The sequence below is a fragment of the Ovis aries genome, chromosome X (assembly GCF_016772045.2).
Source record: "Ovis aries strain OAR_USU_Benz2616 breed Rambouillet chromosome X, ARS-UI_Ramb_v3.0, whole genome shotgun sequence".
Classification (NCBI taxonomy): Eukaryota; Metazoa; Chordata; class Mammalia; order Artiodactyla; family Bovidae; genus Ovis; species Ovis aries.
The window spans coordinates 44,450,652-44,474,061 of record NC_056080.1 but is presented as its reverse complement, the minus strand read 5'-3'; the positions used below and the strand labels follow the sequence as shown (position 1 = coordinate 44,474,061).

At 38.6% G+C, this 23,410-nt stretch overlaps 1 long non-coding RNA gene across 1 annotated transcript in view; it reads right to left on the bottom strand.

Annotated features, from left to right (window-relative positions):
- The window catches only part of LOC121818166 (uncharacterized), a 58,401-nt gene extending 35,858 nt beyond the window's left edge, over nucleotides 1-22,543 (bottom strand). Inside the window, exons 1-2 of the long non-coding RNA XR_006058232.2 lie at nucleotides 22,398-22,543; nucleotides 11,190-11,264 (exon numbers count right to left, since the gene is read on the bottom strand). This is a non-coding gene — a long non-coding RNA (uncharacterized LOC121818166). The remainder of the gene's footprint in view (nucleotides 1-11,189; nucleotides 11,265-22,397) is intronic.
- Between the last annotated feature and the right edge of the window lie 867 nt (nucleotides 22,544-23,410).

Below are 23,410 nucleotides of genomic sequence, written 5' to 3'. Positions count from 1 at the left end.
AGTCGGTTCCGCCTAATGGCTCAGAATCTACTTGACAAACCAGTATGTTATACTCAGATATTGTTCCTCTAATTCATGTAAATGAAACTATTTTTATGGTGATCTGCCCTTCTTCAAGACTCAAGTTAATCATTTCATGGCCCAGGATGAACCATTTGGTGCCAAGATTACCCCAAAATGCATCTTATGGGTGAGGGATCTGGTGCCATTCTGAGTTTTAAGACATTCCTTTCCTTCATTAACAGACTGCTGCTGCTGCTGCTTCAGTCATGTCTGACTCTTAGCGACCCCTTGGACTGCAGCTTACCAGGCTCCTCCATCCATGGGATTTTCCAGGCAAGAGTACTGGAGTGAGTTGCCATTGCCTTCTCCAAACTGCTAGTGACTATATAACATCCAGTTGAAGACTAGCAGCGGGGTACTCTTTCTGCCCCCTTCTGATGCCTATGTCAGAAGCTTTCTCTATCTCCTTGATACTTTAATAAAACTTTATTACACAAAAGCTCTGAGCAATCAAGCCTCGTCTCTGTCCCCGGATTGAATTCATCTCCTCCAGGGGCCAAGAATCCTGGTGTCTTTGTGTGATTCAACAACAACCTTTCACTATCTCCCTCACTCTCTAGAGAGAGTTACTATCCTTTAATTGGCATATAACATTCTTGCGATGTTCCAGACATTCACTACCTACATATCCATAAACAATGCTTATATGTACATTTGATACATATGATTATGAATTGGATTGTGTTCCCCAAAACCCATGTGTTGAAATCCTAACCCCTAATACCTCAGAGTATGATCTTTTTTGGAAATAGTGTTGCTGAAGATATAATTAGGCAAAATGCTGCTGCTGCTGCTAAGTCACTTCAGTCATGTCTGACTCTGTGTGACCCCATAGGCGGCAGCCCATCAGGCTCCCCCGTCCCTGGGATTCTCCAGGCAAGAATACTGGAGTGGGTTGCCATTTCCTTCTCCAATGCAGGAAAGTGAAAAGTGAAAGTGAAGTCTCTCAGTCGTGTCCGACCCTCAGCGACCCCATGGACTGCAGCCTACCAGTCTCCTCCGTCCATGGGATTTTCCAGGCAGGAGTACTGGTGTGGGGTGCCATTGCCTTCTCTGTAGGTAAAATGAGGTCACATTAGAGTAGGATGAGTCCCTAACCCAACGTGACTGTTATCTTTATAAAAAGTGAAAATTTGAACACAGATATAAATTTTCTAGCTTTATGGAGATACAGTTGACATATAACACTGTGTAAGTTTCAGGTGCACCATATGAAGATTTCATACACTTATATTGCAAAATGTTTACCACAATAAGGATAGTTAACACATTCTTCACCTCACATGATTACTATTTTGTTGCTGCTGTTGTTATGGAAAGAATGTTTAAGATTTATTCTCCACAAATTTTAAGTATACAATACAGTATTGTTAACTATAGTTACCATACTGTACATTAGATCCCCAGAATTTATGACTTTTATAATTGGGAGTTTTTACCCTTTGACCAATATCTCTTCATTTCCCCAGCCTGCCTCCCCTCAGTTGTTGGCAAACACCATTCTACACTCTGGTTCTATGAGTTAGGATTTTTAGATTTCACATGTGAGATCTTACAGTGCTTGTCTGTCTCTGACATTTCATGTAACATAATGCCCACAAGGTTCATTTATGTTGTCACAAAAGTTTTGAGATTTCTTTCTTTTTTATAGTTAGATAATATTCCATTTGGGGTGTGTTTGTGTGTATGTATATACATGCTATATAGTTTTCATCCATTCATCCATTGATGGATACAGGCTGTTTCATACCTTGGCTATTGTGAATTATGTTACAGTGAACACAGGAGTGCAGATGTCTCGTGAGATCCTAATTTCCATTCTTTTGGATATATACCAAGAAGTGGAATTGCTGGATGATACAATAGTTCTATTATTAATTTTTTGAGAAACTTCTGTACTGTTTTATGCAATGGCTGTGCCAGTTTACATTTTTACAGTATATAAATGTTTCCTTTTCTCCACATCCATGTCAACACTTACCTCTTGCCTGTTTGATAATGGTCATTGTGATAGGTGTAAGGTAACATTTCATTGTGATTTTGATTTGCATTTTCCTGATGATTGGTGATGCTGAGCACCCTTTCATATATTCGTTGGTCATTTGTATATCTACTTTGGAAAAATGTCTACTGGTTCCTTTGCCTATTTTTAAATCAGTTTGTTTTTTTCTTTTTTTGTTCTTGAATTGTATGAGTTCCTCATATATTTTGGATACTAATCCAATATATGGTTTGAAAATATTTTCTCCCATAGGTTGCCTTTTCACTCTGTTGATTGTTTTGCTGTGCAAAAGCTTTTTAGTTTGATATAGTCTTACCTGTTTATTTTTGCTTTTGTTGCTTGTGCTTTCTGTGTTATATCCAAAAAATAATTGCCAAGACCAGTGTCAAAGGGCTCTTTGTCTATGTTTTCTGTAGGAGTCTTATAGTTTCAGGTCTTATGTTTAAGACTTCAATCCATTTCAAATAGATTTTGCATATGGTATAAGGATTCGATTTCATTCTTTCATATGTGAATATCCAGTTTTTCCAATACCATTTATTGAAGAGGCTATCTTTTCCACATTTTGGAAAAGAATGTATGTTTTGGCACCCTTGTCAAAGATTAGTTGACCATATATGTGTTGGTTTATTTCTGGGTTTGCTACTCTATTCCATTGGTCTCTGTGTCTATTTTTGTACAAGTACCACACATACTGTTTTGGCTACTATTGTTTTGTAATATAATCTAAAATCAAAAGTGTCATGCCTCCAATTTTGTTCTTTCTCATGATTGCTTTGGCTATTCAAGGTCTTTTGTGGTTCCATATGAATTTTAGGACTTTTATTTTTTTCTATTTCTGTGGAAAATAGCATTGGAACTTTCACAGAGATTGCATTGAATCTGTAGATCACTTTGGGTAGTGTAGCTATTTTAACAATATCAACTTTCTAATCCATAAACATGGAATATATTTCTATTTCTTTGTGCCTTCCTCAATTTCTTTCATCAAAGTTTTAGTTTTCAGTATACAGATCTTTCACCTCATTCAATTTATTCCAAAGTATTTTATTATTTTCAGTGAAATTGTAAATGAGGTTGTTTTCTTAATTTCTTTTTCAAATAGGTCATTGTTAGTGTATAGAAACATGAATGATCTTTATATGTTGACTTTGTATCCAGAAACTGAATTACTGAATTCATTTATTAGTTCTAATGTGTTTTTAGTGTTTTCTCTATATAAGATTATGTCATCTACAAATTTAACTTCTTTCTTTCTGATTTGGAAGCCTTTTTTTTCTTGCATAATTGCTCTGGCCAAGGCTTTCAGTACTACATTGACTATAAGTGGTGAGAGTGGGCTTTCTTGTTTCTGACCATAGAAGAAAATCCTTCAAGTTTTCACCATTTAGTATGATGCTAGTTGTGGGTTTGTCATATACACCCTTTATTTTTTTGAAGACCTTATTGTTAGGAGCTGCCTGAGACTTGAGTCTGGTTATAGGTCAAGAAATAAAGAAGGGTTTGGGAAGAGGCTACTGAAGAGACTCAGCAGTGTCTTGTGAGGCAAGTACTTCAGTAAAGGCCATTACAGTTCCTTAGACAATGCAAGAAGAAGGCAATGGCATCCCACTCCAGTACTCTTGCCTGGAAAATCCCATGGATGGAGGAGCCTGGCAGGCTACAGTCCATGGGGTTGCTAAGAGTCGGACACAACTGAGTGACTTCACTTTCACTTTTCACTTTCCTGCATTGGAGAAGGAAATGGCAACCCACTCCAGTGTTCTTGCCTGGAGAATCCCAGGGACGGGGGAGCCTGGTGGGCTGCCGTCTATGGGGTCGCACAGAGTCGGACACGACTGAAGTGACTTAGCAGCAGCCGCAGACAAAGTTAATCTCCTTAGCTGGAGATGGAAAGCCTACTTATTTTGGAAAAGAAAGCTCATTTAAATTTAGGGGTCCAGTGTCTCCAGCCTTGTCAAGTCATCCTATATACCCTCATTCCAATTTTCAGGAATTTCTTCCCAATCAATGTCCTCACTTTAACAGTAGACACCCTGGGAGGCTGTGAATTCAATACATTCTAAAGATGTTCAGAGAGCTACAAGAGAACACAGATAAACCCAAACTAACTCAAGTCTGTTGGAGACTAATAATTCAGCAACTAACAAGGTAGGCTGGCAGGCTGGAGACTCAGGGAAGAGTTACAGTTGGAGGCCAAATGCAGTCTGCTTGCAGAATTCCTCCTTGCTAGGGAGAAGTCAGTCTTTGTTCTATTAAGGTCTCAACTGACTGGATGATGCCCTATTATGGAGAGTAATCTGCTTTACTCAAAGTCCACTGGTTTAAACGTTAAGTTCATCCAAAAAATACTTTCACAGGAACATTGAGAATAATGTTTGACCAAATATTTGAGCACCATAGTCCAGCCAAGCTGACACATATAATTAACTATCACATTGGTCTCTGTAGTTTCCAACAAATTGAGGTAATTTGGATTTATCTGTGTTCTTTTGCAGGTCTCTGAGCATCTTTAGAAAAGTTATTTTGAATATTTTGTCAGGCAATTCCTGGATCTCCGTTGTTTGAGATCAGTTACTGGAAGTTTACTATGTTCCCTTGGTAGTCATGTTTCCCTGATTCTCTGTGATCCCCATAGCTTGCTGGAGGTGTCTGAACATTAAAGAAGCAGTCATTTTCTCCAGACTTTCTAGACTGATTTCACAGCAGGAAGACCTGTCCCACCTGTAGGTAGGGCATGCTGGAGCATGCTGTGATCCCAGGTCTAGCAATACTGGGCCCAAGTACAGGGGCATGAGGTAGCATTGGGTCTGGGGGAATGTGAGGGCTCATCAGCTCAGACTTTAACAGTCCACTGCATCAAAAACTTCCCTGGTAGCTCAGCTGGTAAAGAATCTGTGTGCAATGCAGGAGACCCTGGTTTGATTCCTGGGTCAGGAAGATCCCCTGGAGAAGGGATAGATTACCCACTCCAGTATCCTTGGGCTTCTCTAGTGGCTCAGATGGTAAAGAATCTGCCTGCAATGCGGGAGACCCGGGTTCGATCCCTGGGTTGGGAAGATTCCATGGAGAAGGGAATGGCAACCCACTCCAGTATTCTTGCCTGTAGAGTTCCATGGACAGAGGAGCCTGGCAGGCTACAGTCCATGAGCTCACAAAGAGTTGGACACGACCGAGTGACTTTCACTTTCACTTGGAAAGCCCTGCAAGGGATCCATAGAGCCTTCAAGGGCTGCTGGAGTCCTTATCAGGGCCTCCAGGTTCAGCAACTAGGGACCAGGACAGGCAGCGGAAATAGCCAGAGCTGGTGGTATGCACATGCTTGGCTGAAGGTGCCAGCTGTAGGTGCCTGTGAGTGTGAAGGGTCAGTTTCAAACACAAAAGTAGTAATGAGTACCAGGGCAGGCAGCACTGGAAGCTGCAGGGGTCCTGGTTGTTAGTGTGCACTACTATGGCTGCTGGGTCTTGCTAAAGGTGTACAGCAGTGGAGGCTGCTGATGGGGTTTGTGCCAAAGGCATGCAGGTGCACGGGTGGAGGGACTAGCTACAGGTAACACAGTGTTGCACGTCTGTGATAAAAGATAGGGCCTGATCCCAGTCCACAAGCTGCAGCGGGGACCCAGGCTGTTGGCATGCTCTCCATGGCTGTGAGTCTCCCTCTAGGTGTGTAGCACAGAAGTGGAGGCCAGGGAAGGGTATCAGGCTTGGGGGCAGGTGAGTGTACAGCTGGAGGGTCTAGCCTCGAGTAGGTGCATAGCAGTGTGGGTCAGCTCCAAGGGTCAAGACTGGTGTCTTTCTCTAGTACAGTTGCAGAGTTCCTGGACTCTGGAAGATGCAGGGAGCAGGAGGAAGGAGAGGGGAGGGGCGGGACTCAGGCAGGGGGCATTAGGGAATGCAAAAACCACGGGTCAAAGTGAGTGTAATCAGCAGGGGATCTGTTGCAGCTGTGCTGGCCCTTAGTTTTTTTCAGTGGCAAAAGCTCCTGGGTCTGTCTACAGAGCAGGTCACTGGGAACCACAATTGTTCCCACTGTGACTACGACTAGTAGTCCTTGCTTTTAGTTCTTGTTCCTTGCTGTCTTTGTGCATCTCTGCTTTGTCAGTCTCTGGGATGGTTGAAACTGAAGTGGAAACTTTGTGCAGCACACTGAAGGGCTAGGAAAGCTGCTCATTCACGCCACTCTTCCTTTCCCTGGGAGAACTCTTTTTAGCTGGGAATTACCTCTGGGTGCTGAACAGTGCCAGTGGGCTGTGGGATGGGATGATGCACGCAAAATGAAGCTGTCTTCCTTCCCTTTTTGTGTGGTTATTTTCACATTTTTTGGTTCCACTCCGTTGCTGAAGTAGATTTTAGTAGACTTCAGAGCACTCGCAGAGCTGCTTTTTGTTGTTTGGTTTTTGTTCATGGATAGCTAATTACTGATCTTGATGGGCAGATGAAGTTTGGGGTCTCCTACGCTACCATCTTGATGATGTCACCTGATTTTTGCTTTTATCTTTACTAGTTTTTGTTCTGCTTTGGGTTACTCCAATATTTTTAAAAGGTTTTGATTTGGATGTGTGTAGTTATTCTTTTAATATATTTTATTATTGTGAAATTGTAAATTTTAATTTATTTTATTATTTTTAAGTACTGTGAAATAAAACATACATATAGAAAATTCCATTAAAATGTATACAGTTTGACAAATAATTGTAAAGCACTATCCAGGTCCCGTTTGAGTCTCGTAAAATGGAATTACAGTATGTGAATTCTTTTGTGAAATTTCTTTCTCTCAGCATATAAGAAGAAATATGTAATTTTGCATATTTCTTTGTTGATTTGGAAATTACTTAATAAGATTCCATTGTATGAACATCCTACAAAAATCCTTTACATTGATAAATCAATTTTTTTTCAAATAGTGCTATTATAAAAACTGCATGACTACTCTTGAACCTATAACCTGGTACACAAGTATCTGAGATTAAAGTACATATTTTCAACCTTATTAGAGAATGCCAAACACTTTGGCAAAGTAATTACACAAATTTACACTCCCATAAGCAGTGTATGAAACTTTCTATTTTAGCACAACCTCACCAATGCTTGATGTTGTCAGACTTCATACATTTTGCAGCTATAGAGCTCCTGCACTGGTATTCCATTATGGTTTCCCCTTATTACTAGTGATAAGCTCCTTTTCTTATGTTATTTGGCCATTTGTATTTGCTCTCTTGTAAAGAAAATAATAAACATTTTCTCAGTGGTTTGATTTTTATTCATTTGCAGGAGTTATATGTTCTGAATATGAATCTTTTTATTATATCCCTTTCTTGCTGTATTGTACTGCCTAAGACATCCAATACTGTATCAAATATAAGATATGAGAATGGGCACCCTTATCTGGTTCCTGATCTTAAAGATATATTATTCAACCTTTCACTCTTCAGTATGTGACCTGTGTTCTATAGATGCTCATTAGCACCCCGAGGGCATTCCTCCTTAGTCCTAGTCTGCTAAGTGCTGTGATCTAAATGATTTGTGTCTTTCCAAAATTCTTAGTTAAAATCCTAATCCCCAAAGATGATGCTATTAGGATGTGGGCTTTGGGGAGGTGCTTCAATCATGAGGTAGAGCTCTCTTGAATGGAAATAGTGCTTCCTAAATGAGACTCCTCAGAGAACCCACATCCCTTCCACTATGTGAAAACACCAGCTATGAACCAGCATGAGAGCCCTCCTCCCTCGATTATACTGGTGCCTTGATCTTGAACTTCCTAGCCTCCAGAAATGTTGCTTATAAGCCACCAAGTCTCTAGTATTTTGTTATAGCAGCCAGAATGGACTGCAACACTAAGATTTCTTTTTTAAAAATCATGAAAGCGTACTGAATTTTGTCCAACACCCTTCCTGATATGATCATGTGATTTTTCTTCTTTGGCCTGTTGATATAGTGGATTACAATGATTGCTATACATGAAATAAGTCCTACTTGGGAGCTAAGGTAGGCAGAATACTGGCCCCAAAGATGCCCACAATCTAATCTTCATGAAACTGTAAATATGCTACTTATATGGCAGAAGGGACTGACTGTGCAGATGAGATTAAGGTTAAGGGTTGTGAGATGAGATTATCATTGATAGTGTGTGCCCAATCTAGTCACCTGAATTCTTAAAAGCAGAGAACCGTTCCCAGCTGTGATCAGAAGATTTGACTACCAAAAATGGTATGCAATATTGCTAGCCTTGAAGATGAAGGGAGGGGCCTGTCCCAGGGAATGTTGGTAGCACTTGAAAACTGAAAAAGACAAGGAAACAGCATATCTCTTAAAGTTTCCAAAAAGTAACACAACCAATGCCTTGGTTTTAGCTCAGTGAGATCCATGTTGGATTTCTAACCTACAGAACTATAAAGTAATATATGTTGCTTAAACAGTTACATTTGAGGTCATTTGTTACAGCATCAGTAGAACACATAGCTATGATGTAGCAATTTTTTTTAGATATTTCTGGATTCAATTTAAAAATATTTTCTTGAGAATTTTTGCGCTTAAGTTGATGAGAGATAAGGGTCTGTAGTTTCTTTCTGAACTGATTTGTATGGTTTTAATATCAGGGTAATACCACATTAAATGTATTACAAGGCATTTCTTCCTCTTCTATTTTCTGGAAGAGATTATGTAAAAATTGGTGTTAATCCTTTAATTGTTTGGTAGAATTCTTTAGTGGAAACTTTTGAACCAAGAGATTTCTTTGAGAGGAAATTTTCAAATTACAAATTCAGTTTCTTTAACTGTTGTAGAGCCACTCAGATGATCCATTTCACATTGGCTGAATTTGGATCATTTACGGTTTTTGAGAAATTGGTCTATTTCATCTAAGTTGTTGAATTTATGTGTATAAAGTTGTTTGTAATAGTCTCTTATCCTTATTAATAACTGCAGGTGATATCCAATTTTATTTCTATTGTTGGTGATTGGGTCTTCTCTCTTTATCTTTGTATTTTTTAGAGTTTGTCAACTTTATTGATCTTTCAAAGAAACATCTTTTTGTTTCATTGATTTTCTCATTTGTTTTCTTGTTTTTCATTTCATTGAGTTCTGCTATCTGTATTATTTTCTTTCTTCCACTTGTTTTGCTTTATTTTGCTCTTCTTTTTCTAGTTTCTTGAGGTACAGACTTACTGATTTGAGACTTTTCTTCCTTTCTAATGTAAGCATTAATGCTATAAATTTCCCTTTCAGCACTACTTTAGTTGCATCATATATATTTTGATAAGTCATATTTTCATTTAATTAAATTTCATTTGAGATTTCCTTTTTAACCCATGAGTTATTAGAAAGTGTTTTGTTTAATTTCAAAGTGTTTGGAGATTTTCCTGATATCTTTCTATTATTGATTTTTAGTGTGATTCCATTATGATCAGAGAAAATACACTGTATAATTTCAACTTAAAATTTTGTTGAGGCTTGTTTTATGAGTTGGAATATGTTTTTTGTTGAGGCATATTTCATAGGCACTTGAAAATAATGTGTGTTCTATTGTTGTGGGATGAAATATTCTATAAATGTGAATTAGATCCTGTTGGTTGATGGTATATTGAGTTCTAGATCCTTGCTGATTTTCATCTAGTTGTTTTACAGTTGTTAAGAGAGGGCTTTTGAAGTTTCTAGCTATAATTGTGGTTTTGTTTGTTTAGCCCATCAGTTCTACCAATGTTTGCTTTATACATTGAAGTAAATATCTCTTATATATTCATAGGATTGATTATTTGTTCCTTATCTCCTTGATTTCTTACACAGTCTTATCAGAGGTCTATATATTTTATTTGTCTTTTCAAAGGAGCCTTTTTTTATTTTGTTGATTTCTATATTTTTTCTATTTCATTCATTTTTTTCTTGTTTTTCATTTTCCCATTTTACAATTTATTTTTGTTTATTTTACTGAGATCAGTTTCAAACTTTTTTAATATATGCATTTAAAGGTCTAAATGTTACTTTGCATGAGTACGTGCTCAGTCACTTTAGTCATGTCTGACTCTTTGTGACCCTTTAGACTGTAGCCCACCATGTTCCTCTGTCCATGAACATGGACATTCTAGGCAAGAATGCTGGACTGGGTTGCCATGCCTTCTTCCAGAGGTCTTCCCAATCCAGGGATTGAACCTGTGTCTCCTGCATCTCCTGCATTGAAAGCAGATTCTTTACTGCTGAGCCACTGGGGAAACCCCAAATGTTACTTTATATATAGCTTTATGTGCATCTAAGTTTTTTCTGGTTTTTAAATAAAGTTCTATTGGCATCTAAGTTTTGATGTGCAAAATTTCCATTATTATTCAGTTTTAAACATTTTCTAATTTCCATTATGATTTCTTTATTGACCAATAGTTACTGTGAACTATATTTGTTAGTTTCCAAACAATTTTTTGAAAGATTATGTGTAGTTATCTTCCTGAAAATGATTCCTAAATTTACTGTGTTATGGTCAGAAAGCTGACACTACTATGAATTGCTACTCCTCCACCATCTTTTCTCTGTTAATGGAGTTATAGTTAACCACCCTTATAATAAATTTTGGACCCATTCAGAACATCACACTCACATATATACTTGATCAATCATCAGACATAAATCTTAAATCTGGACCCTGGACATCAACCCACCTACACTGACTTAGTTCATTTCCTTAGTATCTTACAACACATCTTCTTCTTTCAATATCTTGCTTTCTTTCACCTTCCCACCAGAGTGGGACCAGTCCCTACCCCACTCTGGTTCATGCTAGTTTAACTCAGACTACTCCTGGGATATATCCAGAACACTGTTAATCTCAGATCAAAGTTTTTTCAGGCCCAATTGAAGCACCAAATGATGGACTAAGGGTTCAGTGGCATCTTGCTCTGTCACTTATAAGCTCTGTCACTTATAAACCTGTCTTGCTCTGTCATTTATAATCCTGACCAAGTTCCTTAAATTCTAAGCCTGTCTCCTCATCAGCAAAAATGTAGTAATGTTTACATTATAGGGCTGTTACAAGAATTAAATCATAAGTAAATGTAAGTTAGGTGTTTATCACATAGTAGGTGCTCAGTAAATTGTAGCCAGTAACACTAGTCATTGAAATAATAGTAGTACCCAGACTTACCTCAGTTTTCACCAATTTCCATCTAGGAGAAGATAGCAGGATTCAGCTTAAGGTAATCTCTCTTCAAAAAGTTGTCTGTTTGACAATAAAGACAATGATTCTATCTTTAGGGATACTGAGTCATGGTATTTACCTAACTCTGCAGCACTAAGTATTCAAAGTAAAGTAGACTTATCTTAGGTGAACATTAATACCATGTCACTCAACTTCCAAAAGTAAACCTCCAAAAGGAAAGGGTAACTTATAAAGAAAATAGGAGGTAAATAACTGCTTGAACATCAAATACTTTTTAGAACACCATAGTTTTATTAATTAATTGCAAATGTATCAAAAATACCACATGGCTTAAATTCCTTTTAATACATAGTGGTGTCATAATTAAAGGACAGAATCTTTGCAAAATTTGTTTGCTCTTCTGCCAAAATCTAAAGTGGGATGCAGTATCTGGATTCTCTAAAACATACCCATCTCACCCAATATGCTCTTTAGAAAGTGCTATATCTTTGTGCCTTTCCCCCTTAAATGTTTAAAGAAAAAGTTACTAAAACACAAAAGTAAGCAAGGAAATAAGTATATTTGATAAAAATCCTTTGAAATTCCAATATAAAAAATTAACATTTATTAATATCTCACAGTATGACTATTAAGCACTTCCTATGTGGTGGATCTCATGCTAAGCAATTTAAATGCATATTTCAATTAATTCCCACAATATCCTTGAGAAACAAATGTTAATGATTATATCTACTTTTAAGATGTAGAAATTGAGGTTCTAAGAGATTAGGTAAAATTGTAAAAGCCACATCTTGAACCTAGGTCAGCAAAACATCAGCTTTTAATCACTAGAGCTTTTATTAGATGTGATTGTTTCAGTCTGATGGAGCAATTATCTTGTACCAACTTCTGTGGAGAAAGGCCAAATGATATTAGTTTTTATCTACCTATGAAGATTCCCTTGGCCACAGGCTGGTGTTCTTGTTTAAACCATGCAGCTGGGAACACCCGCCTTGGTGCCTCCCACACCTCCCCAAGTCTTCTGACCCCTCCCTTTCCCCTAGGCCAACTCAATGAATGAGAAATTTGCTAAATTTATCAAATTATTTTGAAAACTGATTCATTTAACTATTTACAACATTTATAGCAATACAAATTGGCTGGGATGTTTGTAGCAGCTTTTGGAGATTTTTGTGCGGTTTAGGTTACCAGCATAAAGATTTCACTGAATTTAGTTTTTCTGCAGCATTTTTGTGCCTGCCTTTCATCATGGATAGGTAAAGTTCAATGAATTCTAGATTTTTCAGTACTTTGGATATATGACCTTTTAAACTGAGAATTACTTGTGTATTTCAAATTACAAGTGTTGCTCATATCTCAAATACCAAGGATTTCAGAACCAAGGTAGAAGGATTTGCTCATCCAAAGTATTTTTAATTCAGCTCATAGTATTTTGCAATTATTTTAATTCAGACTTATTAAACAGACTTGATAAAAATGAATATTATGCATGAGTTTTGGGCAGTATCAAGAACTGGAAAGTGTGTCAGATTTCACTCCACTTATCTAAAAAGTCAGTCTGACACAGTTCCATGGGTGCCAACATAAAAGAGGAGACTCCTAGGTCAGAAGTGAAGTGAAATTTATTACTCAAAGAAACAGCAGAAGCTAGATTATCTGCACATTGGTGCAGGTTCCCTGAGCCCCAGTTCCCAAAAGCGATGGGTAGAGGGCTAGATGATATCCCCCACACACCCACACAGAGCTGTATTACAAGAGAAGAATTCTGAGCTTAGGGAACCCGAATCTTTTGAAATGGAAAGTAAACATTCTTGTCCTTTGCTTAGGAGGGAGACACTGTTCACTATACAAATATCCTTGAAAAGACAATCCAGAACAAAGAATCTTGTCTTGCTTACAAGATGCTTATCTTGCTTACAAGATGTACAGAAACGTGAGAGAGCCTTGGATAACTGTCTCCCAAAAAGCAGATGAAAAGTGCTCAATTTCTGAAATGTGAATCACCCAAGAAAATGAGCTTCAACTGAGACTGATAAATCTATGGTAAAATCCCTGTGGTAAAATAGCTGCAGCAAATTAAAAGTGAAACCCAAGCTAAACTACATTAACTGAAATTAAGCTTTAGAAAATCTTCAGTGGTTGGTGAACTATCTCATTCGACATAGATTGCTACAATTTTATACTAATAAACAGAAATAATTTTTTGGTGAATCAATACTATTGCAATTGGTAATTTGCCATGTTGGCCATTCTACAAGTTGAACTAATTTTTGGCAAATAGATCTTTATTTGACTTGGTGTGCTTCCTAGTTCCACATTCAAGGTCCTATTCCCTATTGGTCTCAATTATAACTAGTTATAAGCTAAGGTGCTAACTAAGAATATAGTTTTTTTTTTTTCCTTTCTCAATAATGTCTGCATTTTAACAGAGAACTTGAGAAATTGGCAAATTTGACAAATTGACAAAATGACTCTAGCAACTCCTAGAGTAACGAAATCTATGTTGTCAAATTTTCTAGCTTTTGTCATATACCAGAGTAGGTATTTGGACACATGCTAGCTTCCCCAAATCTCACAAATCAGAACACATGTGTTAGTTTTTTCATTCTGAGTGGAGTCTCTAATTCATTGACTTTTTAATCTCAATCCAAAGTCTCCATTCTGTTATTACTTCACTCTTTGTCCAGTTTCACTCCCTCACTTCATTATTCTATAAATTCTCTTGCAAAGTCTCTGATCTCCTTTACTTCTCTCTCCTTTACTCCAAATGGCCAGCGCTAGAATATCCCAAACAGTTGCCTACTTTCTGCTGTCCATGCAGCTGAGCTTGGCTAGAGAATTCCAGTACTAGACAAATCAGTATGCCTATAAATTGATGAATACCAACTACAAGTAGGCACTTAATAACACCCGGTAGTCTTACCAAAACTCATACATTTTTTTCCCTAAAGCTGCTTTCCCACTGCCCACAGTAATGTTTCACATTCTACCCACTCTCCACATTTCCTATGCTTCTTTCTCCTCCCTAGAAGGACTGTATTATGATTTTCATGGCCCCTAGACACTTTTGCCTTCATGAATCTCTTCCTCCAAAAAAACCCTAAAAATTATGCTTTACCACTGAGTTGGTATAGGTTAATTGGAAATGGCAACCCACTCCAGTGTTCTTGCCTGGAGAATCCCAGGGATGGGGGAGCCTGGAGGGCTGCCATCTATGGGGTCGCACAGAGTCGGACATGACTGAAGCGACTTAGCAGCAGCAGCAGCATTCATTACTATATATTCATCGTTGTCATATTCATTTGTTTCCTCCTGATTTCAAAAGAAGTTAAAACATTTTCAAGGGCATCTAAAATACTGTGAACCCTAGGTGGGCACTGTGTTCCTGTGGGTCAGCTCTGCTCCCCTGTATCTCTTTATCTGGTGGCTTTGCTTTTAACTTTATTTAGAAAATAGGTCAAAAATTCTTCATCTTGCCGTGTAGAGCTTGCAAGTGAAACCTGGGTAGGACATCTGGAGTTGGAATCATCTCTATACAGCAGGGGTTCTCAACCTTGGCACTGTTGGAAACCTGTGCGGTATGATTCTTTGTTGTGACTGTAGGATATTTAATAGCATCCACTGTCTCTGTCTTCTAAATACCAGTAGCACTTCCCCAATCATAGCAACCAAAACGTCTTCAGACATTGCCAGAAGTCCCCTGAGAAGCAAAATAGCCCCTAGTTGAGAATGACAACTCTACAGATAAAAATTGAAACCATGGCAGTGGATGAGTTCTCGTTGGGAAAGTGTTTACGATAAGAAGAGGATAATAATAGAGGATACGAGTAAGTTCCAACCTACGAGGGACTAGCAAAAGAAAAGGAACCACAAGAAAATACTGCCTTGCTCCTAACCTGGAGTAGACCTGGAGGATTCACTTAGAAATTTTCAAATGTCTGCAACCTCTTAATGAACTAGCCAAACAAGAGATTTGTAAAACCACCTACCTGGACCTTCTCAGCGATGGGAAAGTCCCCCCGCCTACCCCCCCCCCACCTACCCCCCCACCCCCTGTCATAAGAATGATTCACTGCATTCCTGTCTCAAGATGAAGAGTTGAAATGGACAACCTCTGAGAATTTGCTTAAGCCCCTGAGGTTCTGTGAAATAGTCCTCCTTGTTGTAAACAGGGCCCGAATCCCACAAAACCAGAAACTTTCTTGATTTTTTTAACTAAAGGTCAAATCTGTGACCTCCGTAGGCCATATGGAGTTGTGGCAGATGCGGCATTCCTTTCCAAATCCTGTTTGCTCGTGGGTGTTTCTCCCCAATAAACCTTTTGCCCTCCTAACTTTATTTCAGCATCTGCTTCTCAAAGAATCCAAACTAACACAAGAGTATACTTTATGTCTTCTTTCCATGATGTGGAAAATATCTAAAGTGTATATTATCCTCAGTTCTCACATTAGTTTTGCTGCATAATCCTGGTTTTGTAAATGAACACGTGCTAAAGAGAATGCATACAGGCTACAGCCTTTGAACTGAAGACTTGGAGCCAAAGTATGCTTTCACAAGGGGGAAGTGTAACCCTTCATTTCCTTATTTTACTATTCATCGTATTATTTTTCTCTCACCTGAATAGTGCTTAACCTCACTTCTGCTTGATTCTCCTCGTGAGATGACTAAACTCACTGCTGACATTCAAGGAAGACTGCTTGCAGCGGCTGAACAGACCCCGTAGGTCACTCAAGGGTCTTAATACCTATTGATTTGAGTAGGAGTAATTCATCAGTAGTGTCACAAACGCGATTGTCTGTGCTCAGTATACTTACATGTGACCCTACACACTGTGGACAGGGTGGACTCATGAAGCTCATCTGTGGCCTGAGCTGAAAATTGGCCAAGGCCACAGCAGGGCAATGTACTCTGCTAGGTTTTGCATAGTCAAGAGTCTTTCAACAGGTTACCTTTAAATCCTTGAAATACCTGGGAATCTTGTGGTTGTTAATCTTATAGTTATAAATACCAACAAGTATGTTAATCAAAGGGCATAGTCTCTGGTAAACTGTCTGCCTTGGGGTTCATTGGTGTTTGTTTAAACTGTGCTTCTAATGTGGTAGAAATGGAATTCTACCCCATATTATGTTGTTCTTATGGCCCCCATGTTCTCACTCTGTATAATCTCCTCCCCTTGAGTAGCAGGCAGAACTGGTGACTTGCTTCTAACCCACAGAATATTGCAAAGATAATGAGCTAGCTCTCCTGTGATTACCTTCCAATTTATACAAAAGCCTCTGAGCAGACTAGCTCTCCACTCTCTTAATGACCTTGAAAAAGAAAGCTGCCATGAGTTCTACAGTCAAGGAAATTACTGCTTTCAACAACCTAAGGGAACCTGGAAGGATATCCTTCCCCCGTCAAGCCTTTGATGACAATACTGCCTGGCTGACACCTTGACTGTAGGCCTTGTGAGACCCTGAGCAGAGAGCCCAGATGAGTGGTGACCAAGATCCTGACTTGTGGAAGCTTTAAGATAATAAATGCCTATTATTTTAAATTTCTAAATCTCTGGTCATTTGTTCTACAGCAATAGAAAATTAATACAAACTGCTTATTTTAAATTTTAAATTGCTTTTTCTCTTTCATACCTCTGCCAGTGTTTTTTGGAGGTTGTAAATCTTATTTTTTTGTTTGTTCCAGAGTAAGCATTTAACTTTTTTTATGGAAGGAAATAAATAATATTTTAATACTTTTTTCCCTTAAACTAGTAACAAAGACTGCAAAATAATCAAACCCTTTCTATCATGAAACTCTGTGTTTTAGTCAAGTCCAGGAGTTGATTAATCAGAATAAAGTTAACCTTATTTCATATTTCACTTTGACATTTAGTTTGGCCTCTATCTCTTAAATGTTTCATTTGCATTCTATGATGCAAAACAAAACAAAAAAGAATCCAACCCGACCCCTCAAAAAATCTAAACAACATAAAACAGGCTTTGCCTGATGGCTGATTTCAGTTCAAGCCATCAAACATTTGGGTAGTATATTTTCACTGAATTGCCTATTAAATTGTATTTCTTAAAGGAAGAGGGGACAACTTGAATGTTTCAAACATTTAAAGTGACTCTACTAGTGGTTATTATGTAAGTAGCTGAGTTTGGTATTTTAGTGACACGGAGAAGAAAATTAACTGGAGAGAAATGTTTTTGTGCCAGCTTTATAGTTTATATCCCTCAGGGAAGGCTAGCGTAAGTTATTTTACACATAAAATCATTTTCTAAAGTGACCTTTGGTATATTTACTTTGGATAATGTATAATAAACACATTTCAGTATTTCTTTACCTAATGTAAAGCCCTTTTGTCATTTGAAAGGAAAATTATTATCCAAATTCCATTTGAAAGAGTGAGTATGATCTCCCAGCAAGTAACAGAAAGGGAGGTAATAGAAGATGTAGGTCAAACGAAAGATGTTTGATATGAATTATAGATGTTTTACAGTATCTTCTAAGTCTATAAGAGCAAATATCTTACCTCCTTAATCTGTCTTTTTTCCTTTCTTTTTTTCAGTAGAAAATAGATGGCTTACTACATTCACTTAGAAAAAGTATCCCAACATGCCTGTAATTGTGAAATTCCTGGGGAGTGAGTTAGTGTATATCAGTTAACATTGTCTTTTTATAGCTCTTGAGACACATTCTTCCTTATAAAGGGAAGTATATATGCTGTAGAAAACTTTTTTTAAATGAGAGAAAATTGCAGAGCAAAAAAAATATAGTGTCAGAGAATGGCTTAGAATAAAAAGTATTTTAGAAAAATTCTAAGGTGGTAGAGTGGGGGAAGCTTAGAACAGGAGGAAATACTGCTGCTGCTGCTAAGTCGCTTCAGTCGTGTCCGACTCTGTGCGACCCCAGAGACGGCAGCCCACCAGGCTCCCCCGTCCCCAGGATTCTCCAGGCAAGAACACTGGGGACCTCTAAAATGAAAGAGATTTGAGGATTTTGGAGAGAATCCAGGAGAGAGAAGACATTAAAGCTAGAGAAAATAGTGCATATGGCTTTTCTAAGTTAAAAGAATAATGATTTCCCCCGTCCCAAGAAGAAATGAACAAATTGTTTCTAACATGTAGGTCCATCAACTGCATTATTCCTTTCATACAGTCTAGAAATTCCTTCAAAGACCATTCAATTTAAAGTTCCTTTAATAAACACATGTCATAACTTGTGGCCAGTCAGATCTTTTGAATACCTAAATTTGGGGATCAACCCACCTCATGCATCTGGTTTTCCCTACCTAGAATTCCAAAAGTCACTCTTCCAGCCTTCCTGGAAACTAGGGCATAAACACCTCAGCCAATGAATACCCTCAAACCAATGAAGTGCACTTAATGAGATTTCAGTTTAAAAGAGACACACATGAGGAAGCGGACAGGGTCAAGACCACTCTCTGAAGATGTTGGCAGAGGCAATGGCTTTCAGGAACAATAATGACAGCAGTTCAGCATTCATTGCCCATGATCAGTGGGGAAATCTGTGGGGTCTGTGCCCAGTGGCAGCAATAATGGATCCCTTTCTGGATTCCCATTCTAAAGTGACGTTTGAGTGTTGCCCATGTATCTTCAAGCCTGGATCTCTAATCTCTCAAAGGGTCTAAAGAGACTTCTCAAAGCTGTTAGATATGTTTTCTGCTTAACCAACTATAGTGAGTTTTAATGGTGTAACCAAGACATCTGAATGATATGGATCCCTTTTTAAATAGGACAGCTCTGAAATCCTCTTTACAATGCAAGGGGACTCATCCACAGAGAGCTTTTCTAAAAAGGGAGCAATTTTACTTAATCCAGAGTCAGAAGAAATGGCACCCTAGGGAAGTTCTTTGCAACTCAGCAATATACTAAAAATATGGGAAATTAAAACACCCATAAATGAGTACACTAGGCTAAGATAAATGGAATGCTAAATTTTGTTTTATTAGATGGAGGGAAATCTATTTGAAAAATGGATGGGACTGTGTGCTCAGTCATGTCTGACTCTTTGTGACCCTATGGACTGTAGCCTACAAGGCTCATATCCATGGAATTTTCCAGGCAAGAACACTGGAGTGGGTTGCCATTTCTTCCTCCAGGGGATCTTCCAGACCCAGGGATTGAAGCCAGGTCTCTTGGGTCTCCTGAATTGGCAGGAGGGTTCTTTTACTACTAGTGCCACCTGGGAAGCCCCAAATAACCACATATAATCCAGTGAGAGTAAGAAATGATGGAGGTATAAATAAAACTAGAATTGTAGAATGTTGATAATTGCTGAATCTGGGTGATGGCTATTCTGTTTACTCTATGTGTTTGTGATTTTCCTTAACAAAAATGTAAAGAAAAAAATAATTATAAATTACTGAGTTAGCATTAGTTGGGAAAAATACCTGCTTCCCTATTCATCTTGAGAATAGATAAGCAACACTAAATATTCCTTAGAAATTTTTATATCAGTGTTGCCAAGCAATAGAACCAAGTGAGAAAAATTCATAAAATAAGAGATAAAGACAGACTTATATTTGGTGTGTCTGCTTTTTCCGCCATTTTTATCCTTGATGTCCAAGGAATAGCTCATTCAGTCAATCCACAAATATTTTTATTAGCATCTGCCACATACTGGCTTTCCTTTAAGTATTACACAAAATCTCAACCAAAGCTTTTTATCCATATCTTCAGTCTATAAGCCTAATTACCTAGTTTTTAAATTCTAAAACTGTCTCCTGTTTCTATAGTATAGAACCATAAGTTTTTTATAGATGAAAAAGAACTTAGGTTGCATCATAAAGTACTACTTCTCACTTTATTATAATTGATATAATACTTTGCCTCTGTAGAGTCTTTTATAAGTTACAACATGCCTTCCTGAGACCCAGAGAGGACAAGAGACTTGCCAAGTCTATACTGTCTGTGAGTAGCTGAACAAATACCTCCTGACAGGCATGCTGGCACTTTTTTTCCTGCTATGCTAAAATTTTTCTGCTTAAATTTCATTGGTTGTAGTTGACTGGAAAGACTTTAACCTAAAAGACTTTCACCTAAAAGTCCTACTTTAAATCCTGAGCCTGTTTCTCTCTCGACTCCACTGCTCACTGTCCCTCTTCTCCTCCCTCACTGGCTCTAACCCAGAGCTACAAATGACTAAGATAGGCTTTTCTCTTTGGCACTGACATCCTCGTATGTTGCCATTCCTCAACCATTGTTCAGCTAGGCTCTAATTTAGAGCCTTTAATCTCCTTTGATAACATCATCTCTTCATTATTCTAAATAACGTGTCATGACATCTTCATCCATCTCCAGTTATTTACACGTTTTAGGTGTCTCAGTCCAGTTCAGCCACTCAGTCGTGTCCGACTCTTTGCGATCCATGAATCGCAGCATGCCAGGCCTCCCTGTCCATCACCAACTCCCGGAGTTCACTCAGACTCACGTCCATCGAGTCAGTGATGCCATCCAGCCATCTCATCCTCTGTCGTCCCCTTCTCCTCCTGCCCACAATCCCTCCCAGCATCAGAGTCAACTCTTCACATGAGGTGGCCAAAGTACTGGAGTTTCAGCTTTAGCATCATTCCTTCCAAAGAACACCCAGGACTGATCTCCTTCAGAATGGACTGGTTGGATCTCCTTGCAGTCCAAGGGACACTCAAGAGTCTTCTCCAACACCACAGTTCAAAAACATCAATTCTTCAGCACTCAGCTTTCTTTCTAGTCCAAATCTCACATCCATACATGACTACTGGAAAAACCATAGCCTTGACTAGACAGACCTTTGTTGACCAAGTAATGTCTCTGCTTTTTAATATGCTATCTAGGTTGGTCATAACTTTTCTTGGTACTCAATAATGAACAAAGAATGGGGGTCCCAGGAATGACAACTCTACTGTTGTATTGAGTGACTTGCAAGTTTTCTCCTACTTCTTAGCTCAATAGAATATGTCCCCAAGTGACATAGCCCTAAGGGCATTCTGTTTCTGTCTTCACTTGTATGTTCATCACACCACTAGTGTCTAAGTTCCCTTAGAAAATATTGGAGGATCAGACCTTATCAAAAGTGCTTGCAACAACCTATGTAACTGAATCACATACACCTGAAACTAACAAAACATGGTAAAAGAACTATATGTCAATTTTAAAAAAAAAATTTTTTTAATAGAGATTATGAGGCTTCCTCATAAACACTCTCTTGTGTGAGAAAAAAAGAAGGGAGCTAGGTCAGTGCAATTGCTAAGAATTTCATATTTAACTCTCTCAATATAAAGTGTTTGGGTAATATCTATTGCTGTTTAACAAACAACACCAAAACAGAGTAGCTTTAAAAAATGTGTTATTATCTCTCATGGCCCTGTAGGTTGACTGAGCTCATTTAGGTGATGTTGGGTTCTCCCAGGTGGTTGCAGTCAGTCATCTGAAGGCTCCCCTCAACTGGATGTCCAGCATGGCTTCTTTAGTCACATGCCTGGCTTATCAGCTGAGAAGCCTGAAATAGCTAGGGGCTTACCAGGCATTTTCCTCTCTCTACACAGGTTCTTCAGGTGACAGCTTGAGCTTCCTCAAACTAAAGCAATCTCAGGGTAGTCAGACTTCTTATGTGACAGTTGTCTTCTCCTAGAGCCGGTATTCTAGCAGACACAAGTGGGAGCTACAAGGCTCTCTTTGACTTCGAATGGAAGGGGCTACACAAAGATATGAATACTGGAGTATTCACATCTGCAGTTCATTGCAAGGGGGCTGGGTGGGGGCTCTTCGGTAACTAGCTACTACATGAAGGGAAGTGGGATCTGTAACTGAAAGTCAGTTTTGCTGTTAGTCCATCTAGTTGGCAGGACTCCATTTTTTAAAACAAATATAATTACCTAAAATACAGCCTTCATTTTTTGGTTAAGCATAGCAGACCCAGAGTTCCTCTTAATTAAACAAAAGAGGAAAAAAAAACTTTGAACTTAGATGACTTGTATCTTTCTAAACTGTATTTAACCTTCCATTTATTGGAGCATGTGATAATCGCTCAGACTTTGTTCTGTCGATGGCTGGAGGCAGACTTGCCACCATCCTAGAGCGGACAAGCCAAAACAAGTGAGTCCATCTTGTATGATTCACCTTGGTAGGAGCAATTACTACCCCACTCTGGGATGGTAGACTACCCGCTCCCTTGCACAACAGACAGGCTCACCCACAGCCTGAAGCATACCTTGTATCCTTTCAGAAATGGTGCATTGAACATGTGCGGAGAGACAGGCAAACGCTTTTCTTTCCAATGAGAGAGACATTTTGTGAAGTCTTTGGCAGCATGCTGGCTGGCAAAGTCATCTGGCTGGCACACTTCTCCTGCATCGAGTTATGGCACTGCCACCTCTACTCTGTGGAGAGTTTCGAAATTTCAATTTGCACACCCTGTAAGATGTGAGTCACTCGGCTTGCAAAGGAGGAGGAGGAGGAGGCAGCCATCTGCTAGTCATGAGCAGATGACAAATACTCTGAACTGCGAATTTCCATCCTCATTTCACAATATTTAAGTAAACACATTTTGTAACCATTTTTTTTTCAGAGTTCCTTAGTGCTTAAAATGGAATTCTTTTTGGTAAACAATATATAAAAGCCACCTTTTCTCCTCTAAACAATTATATTACCAAAGTGACACTGAAGACAACCATGGCAAAATTCTGTCTGTTGAAGGACCAGAGCACAAAGAATACATATCTGAATCGAATGATTAAGTCTCCTATCATTTCAGACCCACTGGGCTGTTTCCAAGTCTGTGAGCTCCATCAAACACAGCTCCATGGTGACCTCTACTGTCTGACTGCAAGAATCCCGTCAAAGACAAAGAGTTTCCAGGTAGCATCTATCTACCATTTCTGCATACTGTGTTATGGGGAGGAAGGAAATTGAAAAAGAAAAAGGTGCTCTCCTCTTAAATTGTAAGAGACTGCTTACACCCATAAGATGACCGGGAACTGATACAAGATCTAATTTTGTGTTAGCCTCAAGCTGTGCAACATGGCTCAAAGTGGGACTTCATTTCTTCCCCACCTTTATCTGAAGAAACTAACAATATCAGGGGAAAAACTAGTAAAAATGAAAATAGAAAGTGCAGATTCGGGAGAAAAGTGAATGCAAATGTGCTAGACCTAAAGGTCAATGTCTACAGGAGTTTCAAATTTGGCTCTGAGCGACCAAAAAGCTAGAAGAAAAAAAAAGTAT